Raw genomic sequence first — 21,781 nt, 5'->3', positions numbered from 1 at the left:
ATATTTTCTTAATATAAATAGAAAATATTCACGGCAATGTCAGTATGGAACCTCATACCTGCCAATTCACATATAATGCAATTAATAATTAACTGATGAGGTTAGTATTATTTAAAGATGTTTTGTCACTATATTTCCCAGAATAATTGAATTTGCTAACATTCTCACCAACTGTATACCACGTTCATTATCTCATGTTCTCTGTTGTCCCTGTCTCTAAGTCGAAAGATCCCAGTGGGGAATATGCAGAAGTGGCCCAGAAGTTGGTCCTATATCTTTGGTTCATTCTTTCCAAATTTTGATAAGTTTGTAAAGCCTGGAGGGATCTCTACTAGCATGTTTTCACTCTTAATTTGTCTGGTTTTCTTGGTTTTCTGCCCTCTCCTCTTCCTTTGCCTATCTAGAATTTTTGATACAAGGTTATGTAAATCTCTTTCTTGAAACCTGGAAATTTCATCACCGGTGTTTGTCCTGGTTTCTGCCTTTGCCCATGTCTCCTTTTCAAGCCTCAGAAGTCCTTCCTATTTTTATTTCTCCTGGGCGTAACTTTCTCATAGTAACTTTAGTTTGAACTAGCACCGGTGCTCCTTCTGCTACATTTTTCTCTTTCTCTTAACTGCTTTTAAATATAAGAAACATATTTCATTGATATTTATATACTTTTCTGGTTTTTCGCAAGCTTCAACTGGCAATTTTCTTCTTTGTTCCTCTTTTTACTTTCATTGTCTTCTTGTTTATTATGAAGACGCATAAGTATATCCTGTCTTTAACTTGAAAATCCCCCAATTTTTGCTGTTTTTAGTTTTCCAATTCTTAATAGACTTTTTTTTTTCCTTTCTCCTAGAGTCAGAAATTTGTCTAGCATTTTTCATGATGTTGCACTTCATCCTGTGTTCTTCCAGGGTAGTGTTCTAGAATTTCTCCCATAAATGTAGGCTTCTCTTTATGTTTGTTCCTCACTGTTACAAAGTTCTAGTAATCATCATAGTCCAGTGCCCTTGTCATCTTCCTGTTTGTTGAAAGAGTTTTTTAGAATCTGTATTTCTCTTGGAAGAACATGTGATGGTACTTTGTTTATAGGAACTTTGCTTGACATTTCTATGAAATCTCTCTGTGTTTCTGAGTGACCCAAAGCCCCTGTGTCAGTTTTTCTGGATATGACACTCATTAGTTATTTTCTCTTCTTTAATAAGCTCTTCATTTATCAGCTTCTCTTATTTAAAAGTGTTCATTGCATTTTCAACTAGTTCCATTATTTCTCTGAGCTTTTCAATAAAATTAGGTGTGAGTGTCTCTTCCTTTAACTAACGTTGGAGTCTCTACATCATTATGTGTTTTGGCCAATTGTTGCTGGATTTTTGCTCTTCCTCATTTCTACGAATAATTTATTTTCCAGTTCTTCCACCACACTATGTTCAGTAATGAAGTCTTTTGGCCGGGGGGGGGGGGGTGGAAAAGACTGTATTTATCTTTTTCTGCTAATAATTTGATCTTAAAATTTTTCTGCTTTAAGCATGATCTTTGCCTTCTCAGTCCAAGTAGCTTCTTTCTGCTTTTTGTTTTGAAGCGGAGAAGGTTGAATTCCATTCTGAGTTCGTTTCTCTTAGAATTGCTGGAGCCATTCTAGCCAAGTGACCCTAGGGGTTCACGCAGGGGGCACTATAGAATGAACAGATTGTTCCCTGCATGTGAGGCCAGGCCCGTGGATGCACTGTGTCTTAATTTATTCATCCATAAAATGGGATAATACAGTATCTACCCCATAAGACTATTATAGTGGTTGAACTTACAAGTAAATACAAAATAGTTTATAGCTCAGATTATTATTAGTTCCTCAAGTCAGTTTTCTGTATGTTGGCCTTGCTTGTTCTCTTTAATGCTGATGATATTTCTCACATGTCTCCTTATCCTAGGATGTCCAGTCATGCTTTAAGGAGGTTTGAATCACTAGAGTCTCTTCTGCTATTGTATGAATAGGATGATTTTCCTCACTGGTCTCTCTAAGAGTTTGAGAACTCTATGTACATTAGTAGACCAGACACATTCCACTATAAGGCTTTTAGTGGCTGGTGAGCAGGAGCTAAATGTCAGTCTGGGAATCCCCAAATTTGGTTGGCTTTCATATATATCCTATCTTTGGATAGATTTTCAATTAATATGGCATTAAAGGGGAATGATGATGATATCCTAGAGTGGTGGATATTATGTATAAAATGCAAATAAAATCTTTACAGAAATTTTGCACTTGATAAGAGAGAAGAATCCATTGCTTAATTACAAGTGAAACATTTTTGTCACTTCAAAATAATGTCCTATATATTTTTTTTGGAAAGTGATATGCAGTTGATGCTCTAGAATTGGAGGTAATTATAGAATGACTGTGATTTTTGTTTTTGTAGGAATTTTTATGGATTTTTTATAGAATTTTTTGTAGAATGCTAGAATCACCTGTGATTTATTGTAGATTCTTTAATTTTGTTGATTTAAAAATAGGACAATAGCTTTAAAATATTTCCCCTCTGAGGTAATGGTGTGTATCTGGGCCACCTGCAAACTCTTGAATTTAGGAGGGGAAAATGAGGAAAAAAGGAGGAAATATTCCACTAGTGGGTCTTAGGACATTTTTACTGAAGAATAAGTTGTCTTAGGTTGTGGTCAATAACTCTGCCTGTCTCTCTACTGAATTCGGTTTCATAACTTCCTATGATGTCATTTGTTCTTTTCCCTCTGGCTTAAATTAGGACTTCCCTTACAGCTGCCAAGTCAGTTTCCTTTAGACCAATTTATAATCAAGTATTTCCACTGAAGTTTTGTGGGAAAAAAGCACTGAATGAGAAGTCAGGATAAATAGCTTCCTAAGGCCAATTTTTCTTCTTACTATCTGACTTTAGAAACTAGTGTTCATAACAACCCTGTACCTCCTAAACAATTCACATCCTTGGAAGGTAGAAAGAGCTTCCTTACATAGTAAAGAGTTCTTTGTCTTTGAAAGTATTCCAGAAGACACTTGAAAATTACTTCTTAAGACTCTTGTGGAATTTTTATGTAATAAGAAGATCGGATTTAATGGCCCTAAAATGTCTCTCTGAACCCTGAGACTCAATGACTTTCTGCTTTAATTCTATGGAAAGGAGGCAGGTAGGAAATAAGGAAGAGAACTAGCTTATTTATTCATCTTGCATGGATTTCAGCTTTGGTCTCTGGAGTTGCTCCAAGCTTCCTAAGGTTGTACCTTGCCTGTCCATTCTGACTCCATGCTTAGATACACAGCTTTTTTGCTATCTTTCTGTTCTTTTTCAGCATATCCATATAAGTATCCTTAAGTTAAAGGCAGGTAAAGGCATGCCATTAGTTGGAGGGGTGGTCAATCAATGCAAGCTCAAGATTTCTTTGAATTCTTATTCTTCATTTTAAAAGTTGATGGGGATTTAAAATTATATTATCATATCTATTTCTATTTTAATACAAAATAATATTTTAAGTTATCAATAACTGGGGGCAGGGGAGGTGAAATTTGACCCAATCCATCTAGGAAGATATGCCTCTGGTTCCTTCATAGGACAAAGCAAGTCACTCCTGCTTAAGAAACTCAGACCAAAACATTGGACTGGTTCTCTGGATTCAGGTTTATCATCCATGATCTCACAACCCTTGGGACCTGCTTCTGCAAGGCCCACCTTCCTCACTCCAATATGGAAGGGGGAATCAAACACTGGGAGAGGGTCATGTGTTATTTAAACAGCCCCTTCTCAGTTCATTCATGCTTCTTTTTCCATTTGATTCTGAACCTATTTACAATGACATATTTTAGTAGAATTATTTCAGAATCTGTCTTAACTCAATCTGAATGCGCCTCAGTGAACTAATAAAATTCTTGCCCCTGAGAAAGTGTATGTTACATTTTGCTACAATTCATGATGTGTCTTTGGAGAAGAATTGTGCATTTTATATAATTTGTCAAGGACAATTCAAAATGCGTAACATCATCAATCTCACTGACAACATCTTTAATGGTTTCACTCTGTAGTCAGAGTTTTGCCAAATGCAAGCTAGGACTCAGACTATCCCACATCTGCTCCCTACCTATTGTTTCAGATGTATCATCTGTTGAAAAGACAACCAAGTTTAGGAAAAGAATTCATCCTTGAAGCATTTCTTCTCTAATTAAGTAACAGATGTTTGAAGTCTTTACCTGGGGAATTTATTACTTCAGCTTTAAAAAGTAAGAGGAATTCTCAGATCTACCGTCACAATATTTGTTTGATCAATGTAGCCAGGCTGGTAATGACTGAAAATAGTTAAGAATTTGTGACGGTTGTCATTTTCAACAATTTGAATGGCATATTCTAAAAGTGCTTTTATTTGTGTTATCATCCGGACTTCGTTGCTCCAGGCAGGCTATCTAATCCTCCTCCCATGGTAGGAGGCTGGACAGAGCTGGCCTGGCTGAAATAGGCTCAAGGAACTGGGGCAGATGGCAGGAAGTGATTTTCATAGCCTCTGTGGTTGCAGGGAGGCAGAGAACAAACAGTAAAGTCAAAGATCAAAGTCAGAAATGCAGAGCTAAACCAGTCATAGAAGAAGTCAAGAAGAGCCCAAGGCAGGCAATAGTTAACTGGTGCAGCCTGTGGGTCAAAGAGCCAATGAAAAGAAAAGCAAGGATCCTCCACTAGGAAGAAGCAAACAAAATGGTAATCCTCACAAGTAGCCATAAGATGGGCTCATGCAGCCTTCTGAAGTATAAGAAGCCAGGACAGAAGGGACACCCAGTGACCCTTCTAGGCTTCAGTTTCTTTATCTGTTTCCTACTCTCCCTGCCTAATAAGAATGTGGAAAAGATGGGCGCCTGGGTGGCTCAGTTGGTTAAGCAACTGCCTTTGGCTCAGGTCATGATCCTGGAGTCCCGGGATCGAGTCCCACATCGGACTCCCTGCTCAGTGGGGAGTCTGCTTCTCCCTCTGATCCTCCCCCTCTCATGCTCTCTGTCTCCCATTCTCTCTCTCAGATAAATAAATAAAAAATCTTAAAAAAAAAAGAAAGAATGTGGAAAAGATCAATTTTTATCTTGTATGTAAAGTCAAATTATTATTATTATTATTATTATTATTAAAATCTGTAAAAAAAAACTGAGAAATATATGGAAAGATAACCTAAATAAAAAAGAAAGAATAGGAAAACATCTGCATGGTAAGAATATCTTCTTCTTTGTTTCAGAACAAAATAAGACAAAGCATTTTGGTGTGTTATTTTCTTTAAATTTAGTCTGTTCTGGTTAGTTTCTAACCAAAGTATTTAAATAGTATCTCTGATTGCCAAACATTTGTTATAGTTATAATTTGTAAATAAGTTATCTATTGTTGTTACTGTGGCAATTTCTGGTAAATTCACAGATCAAAATTTATATAACAAGAAAGAATGAAAGAATCAGGTCTTTTTTACACACCAGGTCTCAAATTATCCACCTACTTTGACAGCTTTAGTGTCTTGATTAAATATTTTATGATGATACTACTTAAGATAAAATGTAAAAGCTAATTTATAGTGACATCCCTTTATGTAAATGGTTCCCAGGCTGATTTATTACCAGGTTGAAGCATGTGTGAATACAACCATGTCTAAAATAAAGAGACTTTGCAATTTTCTTCCACACTCCTAGTTAAGCAACTTCTACTAAACAATTTATATGAAAAATGAGGTCTTTAATTTTACAAGATTCCACTTTATTTTCCTATGATATCTTCTTTAGTTTCATTCTTCAATTCAATTTAGTACCTGCTATGTTATATACTGAGTAATAAATTTGAAACGCTGTGCTCAATTTTAATTCTTTTTAATACCTGCACATTTGAGGAAACAATATCAAAGATTGAGACTTAGTTCTTCTCAGGGTTGGATTCTTATCTTCTCAACAGAAAAGTAGTTAATCAGTTGCCAAATTAATGCTATGTTTTTCCAGTTTCTAATTGCCTCTCATCATCCTAATTTTGTCTTTTGGTAAATTTATTATGTTATATCATTCTGAAAGGACTTTGGGGAAAATGTACATGTGTATATGTATGTGTGCTATATGTTTTATATATACTATATAATATACAATTATATTTTTGGTTTGGACAAGAGAGGGCTAAGGGACTACTTCTAATGCTTAATTTACAATTATGTAGGGCTATTTATCAATACAGCTAATAAAATAAGGCACTATAATTATCTAATCTATAAATATAGAAAATCTGTTTAGTGATAGATGAGTATTATTCCTAAGGTTTAAAAGGATTTTTACCAGTAAATGGACTTCAAGGATTATTAAAGAAGAAACAAATGACACGGATTTTATATTGGTAATAGTTTGTGTTACAGGAGCATTAGAGGTATTGTAAAGTAGAGAAGATGAAGCCAAGAATATATTTATAGCCAAGCTATACACAGGACAAAGAAGAGGAAGCAAAGCTAGGCACATCCTGAGGAAGCAAGTGTGTATGGTATACTGTCAGATGTTATGGGACAGCTCATGATACAAGAGATGGCAGCCAACAGTGATATTATGGGAGAGAAAGATGTCTTTGGTGGGAGGGAACAGGAGAAAACAGAAAAGAGAAAGGACAGACAGAGACCAGATGCTGATAATATTAAGCCAAAAACCAAAATATGTCATGGACTCAAATCTTAGCAGTAAAGAAATGGGAAAATAACACAAAAGCAACACAATTTATTTTCATCAATTTAACGTACTCACATTTGAATAATTCATTTGAGATGAATTATTCAAAAAGAGAAGGAGGAGGGGCGCCTGGATGGCTCAGTTGGTTGAGTGTCTGCCTTCAGCTGGGCCCATGATCCCAGGGTCCTAGAATTGAGTCCCTGCTCTGCAGGGAGTCTGCTTCTCCCTCTCCCTCTGCTCCTCCCCTGGCTCCTGCTCTCTCTCACTCACTCACTCTCTCAAATAAATAAATAAAATCTTTAAAAAAAGAGAGAGACAGAAGGAGGAGATATTTACAATAAGACTCCTTAAATAGAACCAAAATTGGGAGGGGGAAGCCTATGCCAATAATAAGAGTCAACAGAGTGGCTATGTTTGAGCATCAAACCTGGAGTTTTCTTTTAGCTGCAATTAAGATAAAAACTTAATTATACTTAATGAATGTTTTATAATTTAAAATAATTACCTACAAATATTTGAGGGATAAGATTTTCCTGGGAGAGACCTAGCTCCTATGTGACAATAGAGGGAATAAGATATCAATAATATCAATATTGGTTTTGCAATGAATAGATAAATCTGCATGGTTAGTTTTGAGAGCAAGCTAAGATAAAAATCCATGACCAACAATTGAGAGACAGTTCTATAAAAGCAATACAAAGATGTCATTGTCCAGATATGTAGCCTTCTTATGATCTAACTTGATCCAAGAACATTGGTTCATATTTAGCAAGTGTTTGTACTGGGTTTAGGGACACATTTGTGAACAAAATAGCCATAGTCCCTGCCTTTATGGAGCTTACATTTTTGTAGAGGAGTCAGAAAATAAAGTAAAAAAGATATAAAAATAAAATAGTTACAAATTGTGATAGCAGTGTTAATTTTCTTCTTAGCATCCATCAAGAGTTAAAGCGGGGGAGGATATCCTCTTGTTTCCATCTAGTATTAGGGAAAGCCTTTTTTTTTTTTAATTTTATTTTATTATGTCAGTCACCATACATTACATCATTAGTTTTTGATGTAGTGTTCCATGATTCATTGTTTGCGTATAACACCCAGTGTTCCATGCAATATGTGCCCTCCTTAATACCCATCACCGGGCTAACCCATCCTCCCACCCCCTCCCCTCTAAAACCCTCAGTTTGTTTCTCAGAGTCCATAGTCTCTCATGGTTCGTCTCCCCCTCCGATTTCCCCCCCTTCATTTTTCCCTTCCTACTATCTTCTTTTTTTTTTTTTAAGATTTTATTTATTTATTTATTTATTTGACAGGGAGAGAGACAGCGAGAGAGGGAACAGAAGCAAGGGGAGTGTGAGAGGGAGAAGCAGGCTTCCCGCGGAGCAGGGAGCCCAATGCGGGGCTCAGTCCCGGGACCCTGGGATCATGACCTGAGCTGAGGGCAGACGCTTAACAAATGAGCCACCCAGGCGCCCCTGTTTTGTTTTGTTTTGTTTTTTTAACATATAATGTGTTGTTTCAGAGGTACAGGTCTGTAATTCATCAGTCTTACACAATTCACAGCTCTCACCATAGCACATTACCCTCCCCAATGTCCATCACCCAGCCACCCCATCCTTCCCACCCCCCACCACTCCAGCAACCCTCAGTTTGTTTCCTGAGATTAAGAGTCTCTTATGGTTTGTCTCCCTCTCTGGTTTCATCTTGTTTAATTTTTTCCTCCCTTCCCCTATGATCCTCTGTCTTGTTTCTCAAATTCCTCGTATCAGTGAGATCATGATACTTGTCTTTCTCTGATTGACTTATTTCGCTTAGCATTATACCCTCTGGCTCCATCCACGTCGTTGCAAATGGCAAGATTTTGGGGTTTTTTGATGGCTGCATAATATTCCAGTGTGTGTGTGTGTGTGTGTGTGTGTGTGTGTGTATCACATCTTCTTTATCCATTCATCTGTTGATGGACATCTTGGCTCTTTCCATAGTTTGGCTATTGTGGACATTGCTGCTATAAACATTGGGGTGCACATGCCCCTTTGGATCACTATATTTGTATCTTTGGGGTAAATACCCAGTAGTGCAATTGCTGGGTCATAGGGTAGCTCTATTTTCAACTTTTTGAGGAGCCTCCATACTGTTTTCCAGAGTGGCTGCACCAGCTTGCATTTAGGGAAGGCCTTTTTAAGGAAAAAACATTAAGAGAATTTGGAGTATATACAGCAATGAATACATGCATAACCCAAGACAATCTTTCTTAACTACCTCTCTGCCAGATTTTCAGTATGTACCATTTAAACAAGGTGTTTAAGATTCTGATACTATAGGCAGTTGACCTGGATTATAGACATTCTATATAGCTAATTAAGGAAATTTCATGAATTTTAGAAAACAACAAGCTGCTAATACAGTTAATATCCTATTATAAAACTTAAGCTTAATATTTTAGTGCAAATGAAAGTGCTATAGACTGAACTGTGTCCCCCCAAAATTCATATCTTAAAGCCCTAACTCCCAATGTGATGGTATTTGGAGATGTGGCTCTTGGTAGGTAATCAGGTTTAGATGAGGTCATGAGGGTGTGGCCCCTTGTGGGATTAGTGCCCGTTATAAAAGAAGAGACCTAAGAGAACTTGCTTCCTCCAATTCCACCCTTTGTGAACACAGTGAGAAGGCAGCCATCTACAAGGAAAAAAAAAGGGCCCTCACCAGGGAATTCAGGAAACTGTCAGCCAGCACCTTAATCTGGGGCTTGCTAGCCTCCAGAGCTGTGAGATATAAATTCCTTTTGTTTAAGCTATCCAGTCATGGTATTTTGTTACAACAGTCTGAGCTGACTAATACAGAGATGAGGCTGAAGAAATAGTAGGATTTAGAAAGAAGAGTCATAAAATATGAAAGAAATACAGAAATGTGTTTTAGATGCTTCTTTTAAATCCTAATTGTGCTGATAAAATTGTAGTGAATCTCAATCTTTCTTTGACACTCAGGGGCATCTTCTGGATCTCCACATGGGCAGCAAGGTTCTTACAGCCCCTACGTTTCACTAAAAGGGTCCTGCCTACCAGGATTGGGGGATTATCTCAATCCAACTGCATATGAGTAGCTAACAGTTCTCCTTAGTTCAATAATGCAATATTGTAGTATTTTTAAAAATTGATTCTTTTGTGTTTAAAAAAAAATATTTGCATAAGAAATTATCTCTTCAACCTCCTTCTCCAAATGCTAACAGTGGTAAACAGTTCCTTGTATATAATTGAAAAAATACTTAAGGTACATAAAAAGTATTGGTATTTGTATTACACACACACTCTTCTATCCAAATGGCAGAATTGTACAAATAATATGCCACCTTTTCTTTCATACAGTACATTTTACATATCTTAATTTAATCTGTTCCTAATTGATTTTTCTGTTTTCTTAGTCTTTGCTATTACTACTGGTGCCAAAATGAACATCATGTATAAATAGTTTCATGCATATGTGTGAACATATCTGAAGGATAAATTCCTAGATTAGAATTGCTGGGAGAGAGAAAATGCACATTTTAAATTTTTTAATTTAAATTTTTTAATTTGTCCATGTGTTTCTCAATTACATTACAAATTTTTAACAACAGTAATAATGGTGATATATTAGGCTTCCCATTTAAGCAATTACCAAGTTGCCTCCCAAAGAGGAAATACCAATTCATACTCCCACCAATAATAAACGAAAATGCCTATGTGTCAAACTACGCTGTAAAATCTTAACTTATAACAACCATAAGAGGAGGTATGAATATTATTCCTGATTTAAAACTGAGTTAACTGAGGCACAGGAAGGTTAAGCAGCTTAACAAACTCCACAGACTTAAGTGACTTACACGTCTTATTCATGATCCTATACAGCCTTTCTGAGTTTCAGTAATAGCTCTCCAACTTAAAGCTGATGACCTCGGCCAAGTTATTTACCTCCCATCTATTATTTCCTTATGTGTAAAAAGATAAAATGTATCTCAAACCATTAATATGGGGATAAAATGAGCTAATGTAAGGAAAATCCCATGCACGAGGCACTAAACAAACGTAAATGCTCTTCTTCCCAGTTAAAATAATCTATGAATCACAAGGATGAATAAACCATTGCCCTGGCTAATTCTTTTCAATGACACAGAAATTAAAGAAGCAACTACGACCCTTTTTAATGCTAATGCTACAGCAATAAAGCCAACAGACATGAGAATTTGTGGTGTAACTCCCCTCCCTGTCTTTCTTTAATTCTGATTTGGTTTAGTCTTGGCCCGGCTTCCTCACAGTGTTTATACAGATTTCCAGTTCCTAGTCTAAGTAGGAGTCATTTGAACATACTGGAACTGGTTTCCCCACCTATTCAGGAGATTGCTCAAAGTTCTATTTAGTCTTTGGCTAATAAATAAAGAGCAAGTGTCAACCTATGAAGAATTAAAAGGAATGTATTTATGTTGAGCTATAGAGTATGTTATAACTTAGAGTATACAATGACTCAGAGAAAACTTTGTTGAGTGAGACCTGCGCATTAAAATATTTTCATACACCCTATTTTGTTTCCTTTAATATGATAAAATGGTTGAGTCAGTAGTTATTGAAGAGTTCTGCTCTTGGGAGTGGGTCTTGGGAATAAATGACCCAAAGAGAGGTCCTTACTTGCTTCCCACATAGCAATTTAGAAACTGAAGGCCCACTGCTGTTACACACAGGGGCTAGGATATTCACAGAGTTGAGGCGGAGGCCACAGTGACTCAACCAGAGTCATTCTGTCTGGCTGATTCCTTAAGATCCAACCTATTCTCTTGTTTCTCCTCTAGGGGCTTGGGTGACATAAAGATTGGTAAAGTCATGTTGCTGGAAACTGCTGTTCATTCCAATATAGCCTTGAATGGACCTTCTCTTTAGGTTCCACGATGCAGGGACTGCAGCAGGGGGATGACTCATGTACTTCTCTTCTCCAAATGTGTTCCCTCCACAGTCTGGAGGATATCTATATATAACCTCACCCTGTGGCCTGTCTCCTCACCTCTGAGTGACGAGTAGAGCTCAGTAAAATAGGCTCAAAATGGGAAGCAGGACATTTAGACATGGCTGAGTTGGCATAATGGTTTTGATGTGACTCAGAGAACTCACAACCACATAAAAATGTCAAAATAAAAAAAAAATCACTGTTTTTTTACAACCAGGTATAGAACAACAAACACTCTGACAATTACTCTAACTCTGTGCTTCGCTTTGCCTCTCACTCTCACCTGATCCATTACCTTATATCTGTGAGCCCTCATGCTGCCCTTATCCCTGTCCTATCCACAACATATTCCCTACCCTACTCCCTTGACTCTGCAGTGCTAACCAGCAATGGCGTGAGACTCAGATACTTATCCTTTCATTTTTTCCACAAATATTTACTAAGGGCCAGGTACTATTCAAAATACTGGAGGGAATGTGCTTTTTCTTCCTTCTTCCTTTTCTTCTTTTTTCTGCAGATTTCATAACTGTTTTACATGGAAAATTTAATATTTGTCTTTTTTAACTGAGTAAAATATGTCTCATTTCAAAATAGCCAAGTTACAATGTCATATAGCACCAGAAAATGTTTCAGCTAATAGAAAAGATTTCCATATGATGTAATTTAGGAAATAAATAACTGCAGTTTGGCAAAAGTTATTTTAAACCATCCTGTAGACAAAGGGTTCTGTTCATTCCATTAGTATGACCACTATTGCATATTTACAAAAATGTTTCAGAGACTTGTACAAAAAATATATACCTCTAAATGTCCTCCAAACTTGGTAAATCTGGATACTTCATAATCACCCATTTTAGTTTAAAAAAAATACAGTGTACTTCTTTATTTTAAAATTGTATGTATTCTGGTCAAAATAGAACAGTTAGTTCCTGCTTTAATGTACCTTCTCGATCTAACACATAGCAAAAGTATATAAAGATATAAAAGCAAAAACCTTAAAACCCATGTCTGGGTTCAAAACCTGTTAAGCATTGCTGTGTACCCAAAATAGAAGAGAAACCCAAAGTTGGGTAGAACCGAGGTCACAGGCATGCTGGGCTCTAGTCCTGGAACAGGCAGTGGCAGCTGGCAATTCGGGGAAGGAACACTGAAGGTGTTCTATAGAAATGAGAAGACTGGAGCCAGGTTTGAAAACAGGTGCAAGGTGAGGCTCCTTCTGGGAAAAGGAGGTTGGAAATGTGCAGCCACACACTACCTGCAGTAATGACTTGGTCGACTGCTTCAGAAGCAAGAGGACCCAACACTCAATGCACCTGAGGAACTGTGCCAACTGCCCCTAGCCTAGAACCTGATGTCCTAACCCTACCAAGACCATGGCCAGGTGTTCTGCGATTCTGTACAGTACCTGGCTTAGAGCTGGGGTTCAGGAAGTTGAGAAAATAAAGCTGCAAAACCACTAGACAGAGAAGTGTGAAGAGAAAGAAGAAGAAGCCTCATTCAAAATGAGGCTGCAAAACAAAATTTCAAAACACATGGAGAATTCTAATGCTGTGAATGTGACCCAGACAAAAATCAACAACTGCAATAAAATTTCATTCCAGGTAAAAATTTATGAAACTATCTAGCCAAAACTTTAGTATAAATATGCTTTGAATGCCTAAGGATTAAAATGAAAATTATACAAATTATATTAAAAATTTATATAAAAACAATGAGAAACAGAAATGAAAGAAGTCAAATTAAAAGCAGAAAGACTAGACATATTGGAAATGAAAAATCTATGGACTGAAATAAAAATTCAAAAGACTTGGTAAACTTTGGAACAGAGACAATAAAAGAGAAAATAATCAATTAGAAAATATTACTGAGGATTCACCCAGATCACAACATAGGGAATGAAATCTGTAAAAATGGTAAATAGATCATATACCGCAGTATGCTTGGTAGAGTTCCAATTTATATCCATTGTCCTGATGTAATTGTTAGTGACAATCCTTTAAACTCTCAAATATGTCCTAATTTAGACAATAAATTATATGGTCACCCAAGTGTTAAGAAATCTATAGGATAGACTAAAAGACAAATAAGACTTCCAAAAGGAAACAATGGAATCACAAAAAAGTAATATTTGAAAAGTATTGTGAACTTTTGAAAATTGAATAGAGACATGCATGCTCAAATAGAAAGTGAACTATAAGAACCAAGCAGGATCTATGAAAACATATTCACACCTAGACCCATCATAGTTAAACTAGAAAAAAATCAAGAATTAAGAGACACTCATACCAGCTATCAGGAGAGAAGACAGATTACCAATAGACATAGTAATTAAACGTTAGACCAAGCAGATTTCTCACAGCAACAATAGATGCCATTAAACAATAGAGAAATATATTCAGCGTAACAAGGGGGACTTTAAGTTTAGAATATTATACACTGATAACTTGGCAACAAAAAACAAGTGCAGGGAAATGGATATTCAACTTATAATTGATGTATATTTAGATTCTTGGTTTGAGAGTATAAAAGTACTAGATAACTTCAGATATTTTTAGAAATAAATTATACTTTATTTTTAAGAGTGCAAAAAGTTTATTGATATGGTTTCAGGGTCTATACTGTATCTCTTTTTATTTTTTCTTAATTTTTAGCAGTTTTATTCATGAGTCAGATATTCCATTTCTTTTTAATGTTTCAAGTTTTTATTTAAATTCTAATTAGTTAACAGAGTGTAATAGTTTCAGGAGTAGAATATAGTGATTCTTCACTTACATATAATACCCAGTGATCATCACAAGTGCCCTCCTTAATACCCATCATCCATTTAAACCATCCCGGCACCCACCTCCCCTCCAGCAACCCTCAGTTTATTCTCTATAGTTAAGAGTCTCTTATGGCTTGCCTTCATCTCTCTTTCCTCCTCCCTATGTTCATCTGTTTTGTTTCTTAAATTCCACATATGAATGAAATCATACAGTATTTGCCTTTCTCTGACTGACTCATTTCACTTAGCAAAATACACTCTAGCTCCATCCATGTTGTTGCAAATGGCAAGATTTCATTCTTTTTGATGGCTGAATAATATTCCATTGTATGTATATTTACCACATCTTCTTTATCCATTCATCAGTCAATGGACATTTGGGCTCTTCCATAATTTGGCTATTATTGATAATGCTGCTATGAACATCAGGGCGAATGTGTCCCTTGAAATCAGCATTTTGTATCTATCCTTTGTGTAAATACCTAGTAGTACAATTGCGAGGTCCTAGGGTAGGTCTATTTTTAACTTTTTGAGGAACTTCCATAGCCTTCTCCAGAGTGGCTGCACCAGTTTGCATTCCCACCAATAGTGTAAGAGTGTTCCCCTTTCTCCACATCCTTGCCAATATCTGTTGTTTCCTGTGTTGTTAATTTTAGCCATTATGACAGGTGTGAGGTGATATTTCATGGTAGTTTTGATTTGTATATCCCTGATAATAAGTGATGATAAACATATTTTCATGTGTCTGTTAGCCATCTGCAATGTCTTCTTTGCAGAAATGTCTGTTCACATCTTCTGCCCATTTTTAATTGGATTATTTGTTTTTTGGGTGTTGAGTTTTCAAGTACTTTATATATTTTGGATACTAACACTTCACCTGATACGTCATTTGCAAATATCTTCTCTCATTCCAAAGTTGCCTTTTAGTTTTGTTGATTGTTTCCTTTGCTGTGTAGGAGCTTTTTATCTTGATGAAGTCCAATAGTTCATTTTTGCTTTTTTTCCCCTTGCCTCAGGAGACATGCCTAGAAAAAAGTTGCTATGGTCGACACCAAAGAGGTTGCTGCCTACATTCTCCTCTAGGATTTTTGATGGTTTCCTGTCTCACATTTAGGTCTTTCATCCATTTTGAATTTATTTTTGTGTATAGTGTAAGAAAGTGGTCCAGTTTCATTCTTTTGCGTGTTGCTGTCCAGTTTTCCCAACACCATTTGTTGAAAAGACAAATTGGATTTTTCTATTGGATATTCCTTCCTACTTTGTCAAAGATTAGTTGATCATATAATTATGGGTCCATTTATGGATTTTCTATTCTGTTGCATTGATCTATGTCTGTTTTTTTGTCAGTACCATACTGTCTTGATGGCTACAGCTTTTTAATTCAGCTTGAAATCCAGAATTGTGATGCCTCCAGCTTTGCTTTTCTTTTTCAAGATTGCTTTGGCTATTCACAGTCATTTGTGGTTTCATACACATTTAGGATTGTTTACTCTAGCTCTGTGCAAAAATGCTGGTGGCATTTTGATAGGTATTGCGTTAAATGTCTAGATTGCTTTGGGTAGTATATACATTTTAACAATATTGGTTCTTTCAATCGAGCATGGAATGTCTTTCCATTTCTTTATGTCATCTTCAATTTCTTTCATCAGCATTTTAGAGTTTTTAGACTATAGATCTTTTATCTCTTTAGTTAGGTTTATTCCTAGGTATTTGTTGTTTTTGGTGCAAGTACAAACGGGATTGATTCCTTGATTTCTCTCTCTGCTGTGTCATTATTGGTGTATAGACATGCAACAGATTTCTGTATGTTGATTCTATATCCTGCAACTCTACTGAATTCATGTATCAGTTCTAGCAATTTTTGGTAGAGTATTATGTCATCTGCAAATAGTGAAAGTTTGACTTCTTCTTTGCCAATTTGGATGCCTTTTATTTCCTTTGTTGTCTGATTGCTAAGGCTAGTACTACCAGTGCTATGTTAAATAGTAATGGTGAGAGTGGACATCCCTGTCTTGTTTCTGACCATAGAGGAAAAACTCTCAGTTTCCCATTGAAGATTATGTTACCTGTGGATCTTTCATATATGGCCTTTATGATGTTGAGGTATGTTCCCTCTATCCCTACTTTGTTGAGGGTTTTTATCAAGATGAATGCTGTATTTTGTCCAATGCTTTTTCTGCATTGAGAGAATCATATGGTTCTTATCCTTTCTTTTATTAACACGGTGTATCATGTTGATTGATTTGTGATTATTGAACCATCCTTGCAGCCCAGGAATAAGTCCCACTTGATCGTGGTGAATAATTCTTTTTTTTTTTTAAAGATTTTATTTATTCATATGAGAGAGAGCAAGTACATGAGAGGGGGGAGGGTCAGAGGGAGAAGCAGACCCCCCGCCGAGCAGGGAGCCCGATGTGGGACTCGATCCCAGGACTCCAGGATCATGACCTGAGCCGAAGGCAGTTGTTTAACCAACTGAGCCACCCAGGCGCCCCGTGGTGAATAATTCTTTTAATGTACTGTTGGATTCAGTTTGCTAGTATCTTGTTGAGAATTTTTGCATCCATGTTCATCTGGGATATTGACCTATAATTCTCCTTTTTTAATGGGGTCTTTGTCTGGTTTTGTAATCAAGGTAATGCTGGTTTTATAGAATGAGTTTGGAATTTTCTTTCCATTTCTGTTTTTTGGAACAGTTTGAGAAGAATAGGTGTTAACTCTTCTTTAAATGTCTAGTAGGATTCCCCTGGGAAGCCATCTAGCCTGAGACTTTTGTTTGTTGGGAGTTTTTGATTACTGATGCAATTTCTTTCCTGGGTATGGGTCTGTTCAAATTTTCTCTTTCTTCCTATTTCAGTTTTGGTAGTTAATGTGTTTCTAGGAATTTATCTGTTTCTTTCAGATTGCCCAATTTGTTGGCATATAAATTTTCATAATATTCTCTCATAATTGTTTGTATTTCTGTGCTGTTGGTTGTAATCTCTCCTCTCTCATTCATGATTCTATCTATTTATTATTTATTTTTTAATTTTTTTAGAGAGAGAGAAAGCACAAGAGGGGAGGGGCAGAGGCAGAGGGAGGAAATCTTAAGCAGGTTCCACACCCAGCATGGAGCCTACCATGGGACTCAATCTCATGACCCTGAGATCATGACCTGAGCCAAAATTAAGAGTCAGACACTTAACTGACTGAGCCACCCAGGTGCCCTACATTCAGGATTTTATTTATTTTGGTCCTTTCTCTTTTCTTTTTGATAAATCTGGCTAGGGGTTTATCAGTTTTATTAATTCTTTCAAAGAACTGGCTCCTATTTTCACTGATCTGTTCTACTGAGGTTTGTTGTTGTTGTTGCTGTTATTTCTATATCATTTATTTCTGCTCTAATCTTTATTATTTCTCTTCATCTGGTGACTTTAGTTTCATTTGCTGTTCTTTTTCTAGCTCCTTTAGGTTAGATTGTGTGTTTGAGATTTTTCTTGCTTCTTGAGATAGGCCTTTATTGCTATGTACTTCCCTCCTATGAGAGGCTTTGCTGCATTCCAAAGGTTTTGGATTGTCATGTTTTCATTTTCATTTGTTTCATGTACTTTTTAATTTCTTCTTTAATTTCCTAGTTAACCCATTCATTCTTTAGTATGATGTTCTTGAACCTCCATGTATTTGTGATTTTTTTCCAAATTTTTCTTGTGGTTGACTTCAAGTTTCATAATGTTGTGGTCTGAAAATAGGCAAGGTATAATCTCAACTTTTTGTATTTGTTGAGGCCTGATTTGTGACCTAGTACATGATCTATTCTGGAGAATGTTCCATGTGCACTCGAAAAGAATGTGTATTCTGCTGCTTTAGGATGAAATGTTCTGAATATATCTGTTAAGTCCATCTGGTCCAGTGTGTCGTTCAAAGCCATTGTTTCCTTGTTGATTTTCTGATCTGATGATCTGTCCATTGCTGTAAGTGGGGTGTTAAAGTCTCCTACTATTATGGTATTCTACCCATGAGTTTCTTTATGTTTATTATTAATTGATTTATATATTTGGGTGTTCCCAAGTTGGGGGCATAAATATTTACCATTGTTAGATCTTGTTGATGGATAGACCCCTTAATTATGATATAATGCCCTTCTTCATCTCTTGTTACATCTTGTTACATCTCTTTGGTTTAAAATCTAGTGTGTCTGATATAAGTATGGCTATGCTGACTTTCTCTTGACATCCATTAGCATGATAAATGGTTCTCCATCCTTTCACTTTCAATCTGCATGTGTCTTTAGATCTAAAATGAGTCTCTTGTAGGCAGCATATTGATGGGTCTTATTTTTTATCCATTCTGATATCCTATGGCTTTTGATTGGAGCATTTAGTCCATTTCCATTCAGAGTGATTATTGATAGATATGAATTTAGTGCCATTTTGTTACCTATAAGTTGTTCTTTCTGGAGATTTTCTCTGTTCCTTTCTAGTCTTGTTGCTTTTGGTCTTTTTTTCCTACTCAAAGAGTCGCCTTTTATATTCCTTATGGGACTGGTTCAGTAGTCACGAACTCCTTTCATTTTTGTTTTTCTGGGAAACTGTTTCTCTCTCCTATTCTGAATGACAGCCTTGCTGGATAAGATATTCTTGGCTGCAGATTTTTCCCATTCAGCTCATTGAATATATCCTGCCACTCTCTTCTGGCCTGTGAAGTTTCTGTGGATAGGTATGCTGCTAACCTTATTTGTCTTCCCTAGTAAGTAAGGGATTTCTTTTCCCTTGCTGCTTTTAGGATTTTTTCCTTATCTCTGTATTTTGCAAAATTTACCACAATATGTCTTGGTGTTTGCCTGCTTTTGTTGATTTTGATGGGTATTCTCAGTACTTCTTGGATTTGGATGTCTGTTTCCTTTCCCAGATTAGGAAAATTTTAAGCTATAATTTGCTCAAATAAACCTTCTGCCCCCTTTTCCTTCTCTTCTTCTTCTGGGACTCCTATAATAGAAATATTATTATGCTTTATGGAGTCACTGAGTTCCCTAAGTCTACCACAAAGTTGTGATCCAATATTTTTCTCTCCCTCTTCTTTTCAATTTCATTATTTTCCAAAATTTTATCTTCTGTATCACTGATTAATTCCTGATTCATCCATCCTGTGGTCATTATATCTGGTCAGTTTTGCATGTCAATTATAACATTTTTTATTTCAGCCTGACTAGTTTTTAGGTCTTTTATCTCTGTTGTAAGGGACTCCCTAGTGTCTTCTATGCTTTTCTCAAGCCCAGCTAGTATTTTTATGATTGTTGTTTTAAATTCTGGTTCAGGCATGTTACCTGCATCTGTTTCAATTTGATCCCTTTCCATGACATTTTCTTGTTCTTTCTTTTGGGGTAAATTCCTCTGTATTGGCATTTTGTCTAGGTCACTCTGCTGCTGTGTTTTGGCTGCTCTTTCCCTCAAGTCAGTCCTCTGTAGTTTCTCCTTGCCTGCAGTAGGGAGTGTTTGGACCTTGTCCAGCGTGTGGCAAGTTTTAAGTAGGTGTGCTCTGATCTGCTTGTTAAAAGAAGCCTGATGTTATTTCCAATAGAGCTGAAGCTTTGCAGCACTCTATGGTCAGTAGACTTGGTGTGTGCCCCGGTATTTGTGTTGGTCTTCTGGGGAGGATCTTGCTGCACTGTGGCTGGTCTGGTTTGTCCCAGAAGGGCAGTTACACCAATGTGTAGTGGGTTGGAGTTTAGAGTAAAGCACAACAAAAAGCAGGCATCCAGTGTAGCTGCCCTCGGCAGGTGTCTCTGCCCCTATCCTAAGGAACTGGGCAGTGCGATGGCACCTACCAGCTCTTTTGTCCCCTGAGAGGCAGTGCCACCTCTCCCCGATGTGCTCCAAGAAGGGGGAAAGTTCTCTCTTAGTGCCTCCCAGGAGATCCTCAGATCGCTCCATCTGCTCCTGGGCCTCTGCTCTCCTCCACAGGAGCACTGCTGTGCCCACCAGGCTCCACACCAGCCACAGTGTGGACTTTTAAAACTTCAATATTTGAATTTCACTAGTTGTAAAAACTCATTATAATCAGCTCCTCTCATTTTCCCAGTCAGTGGTTTGGAGGAAGTGCTTTTCTTGTGCAACTCCCTGTACACTGTGCTCCCATTCACTCCCTCTCTCTTTCTCTCTCACCTCTGTCTATGATCAGGGCTCCCTCCCCTCCACAGAACCCACAATACTTTTCCCCCTCAAATCACATCTCCGCACCTCCTACCTTCCACAATGTGGCCTCTTCTTTCCCTCTAGTTGTGCAGTTTGGTCTCTCAGTCTTTACATAAATTTCTGGGGTGTTCAGAATAATTTGATATTTATCTAGCTATGTTTGGGGGATGAGGCAAGCATTGGGTCCCCCCTACTATTCTGCCATCTTAGCTCCCTCCTCTACTCTTTTTCTTTTGAGGTATACTTGGGATATAACATATTAGTTTCAGGTGTACAACATAATGATTCAATATTTTTATACATTGTGGATGATCACAATAAATCTCATTAACATCCTTTATCATATATAGTTATAAATTTTTTATTATTTGTCTTGTAGCGAACACTTTTAAGATTTTCTCCCTTTGCAACTTTGAATTATACAATACAGTATTAGTAAGTATAGTCAATTTAATAGTTTGGGAAACCCAAAGTAGAGATGTTGACACTTAGAATAAAGCCTATGTTCTCATTTTAGGGATTCTTCAGCTTAAGGGCCAGATCACTACCCACTCACCTTTAAGGAAGCCACTTGCACGTTATTTCCAGTTCTCTTTTCCATTATTCTAAAGCAGTGAACAACTATGAATTATCTGACATTCCAGGGAAAATATTTAAAGACCAAGATAAACATGGTAAAATACCCTAGAGAAAGAAAGATAAAATTAAGGAATGGAAAAGCACTTTTAAATATCTTAATTATTATACTAAAGATATGTTAGAGGTTACATGCATACAGCAAGAATAGGATCTATGAAAAAGGAACAGTAAAATAGCAGGAAGGAACACTTAGAAAATTAGTATTAGTATTGAAAACAAAGAGATTAGGGAGAAGAAAAATAACAAAGAAATAATAGACAAGAACATACCACAGCTTAGGAGAGATATAGGTGTCCAAGTGAGAGAACCCAGGAAATGTCTAGCATGAGTGCAATAAACATCCATTCCTAAACATAATATTGATAGATTTAAGAATACCAAGGTCAGAGAGTAGATCCTAGAAATTTTCAGAGAGGAGAGGTAACAGTACTGAGTGTTAGCATGCAAGCAGCATTGCCTTCAAAATTCTGATGACAACTGATAAACTTAAAAACCTTGACCTAGGCAAAATATTAATCAAGTATGATGATGGAATAAAAGGTTTTAAAATATCTAAGGACACAGAAAATTTCTCTCCCATGT

The 21,781-nt window shown here is 36.7% G+C and overlaps 1 pseudogene; it reads right to left on the bottom strand.

Annotated features, from left to right (window-relative positions):
• Nucleotides 1–216: 216 nt before the first annotated feature.
• On the bottom strand, nucleotides 217–21,161 carry LOC123836435 (coiled-coil domain-containing protein 112-like; annotated as a pseudogene).
• Nucleotides 21,162–21,781: the final 620 nt, after the last annotated feature.

Source organism: Mirounga angustirostris, unplaced genomic scaffold (assembly GCF_029215605.1).
Source record: "Mirounga angustirostris isolate CCGP_5_RB_7025 unplaced genomic scaffold, mMirAng1.0.hap1 SCAF_8, whole genome shotgun sequence".
Lineage (NCBI taxonomy): Eukaryota > Metazoa > Chordata > Mammalia > Carnivora > Phocidae > Mirounga > Mirounga angustirostris.
This window is presented reverse-complemented; position numbering and strand designations above follow the sequence as displayed.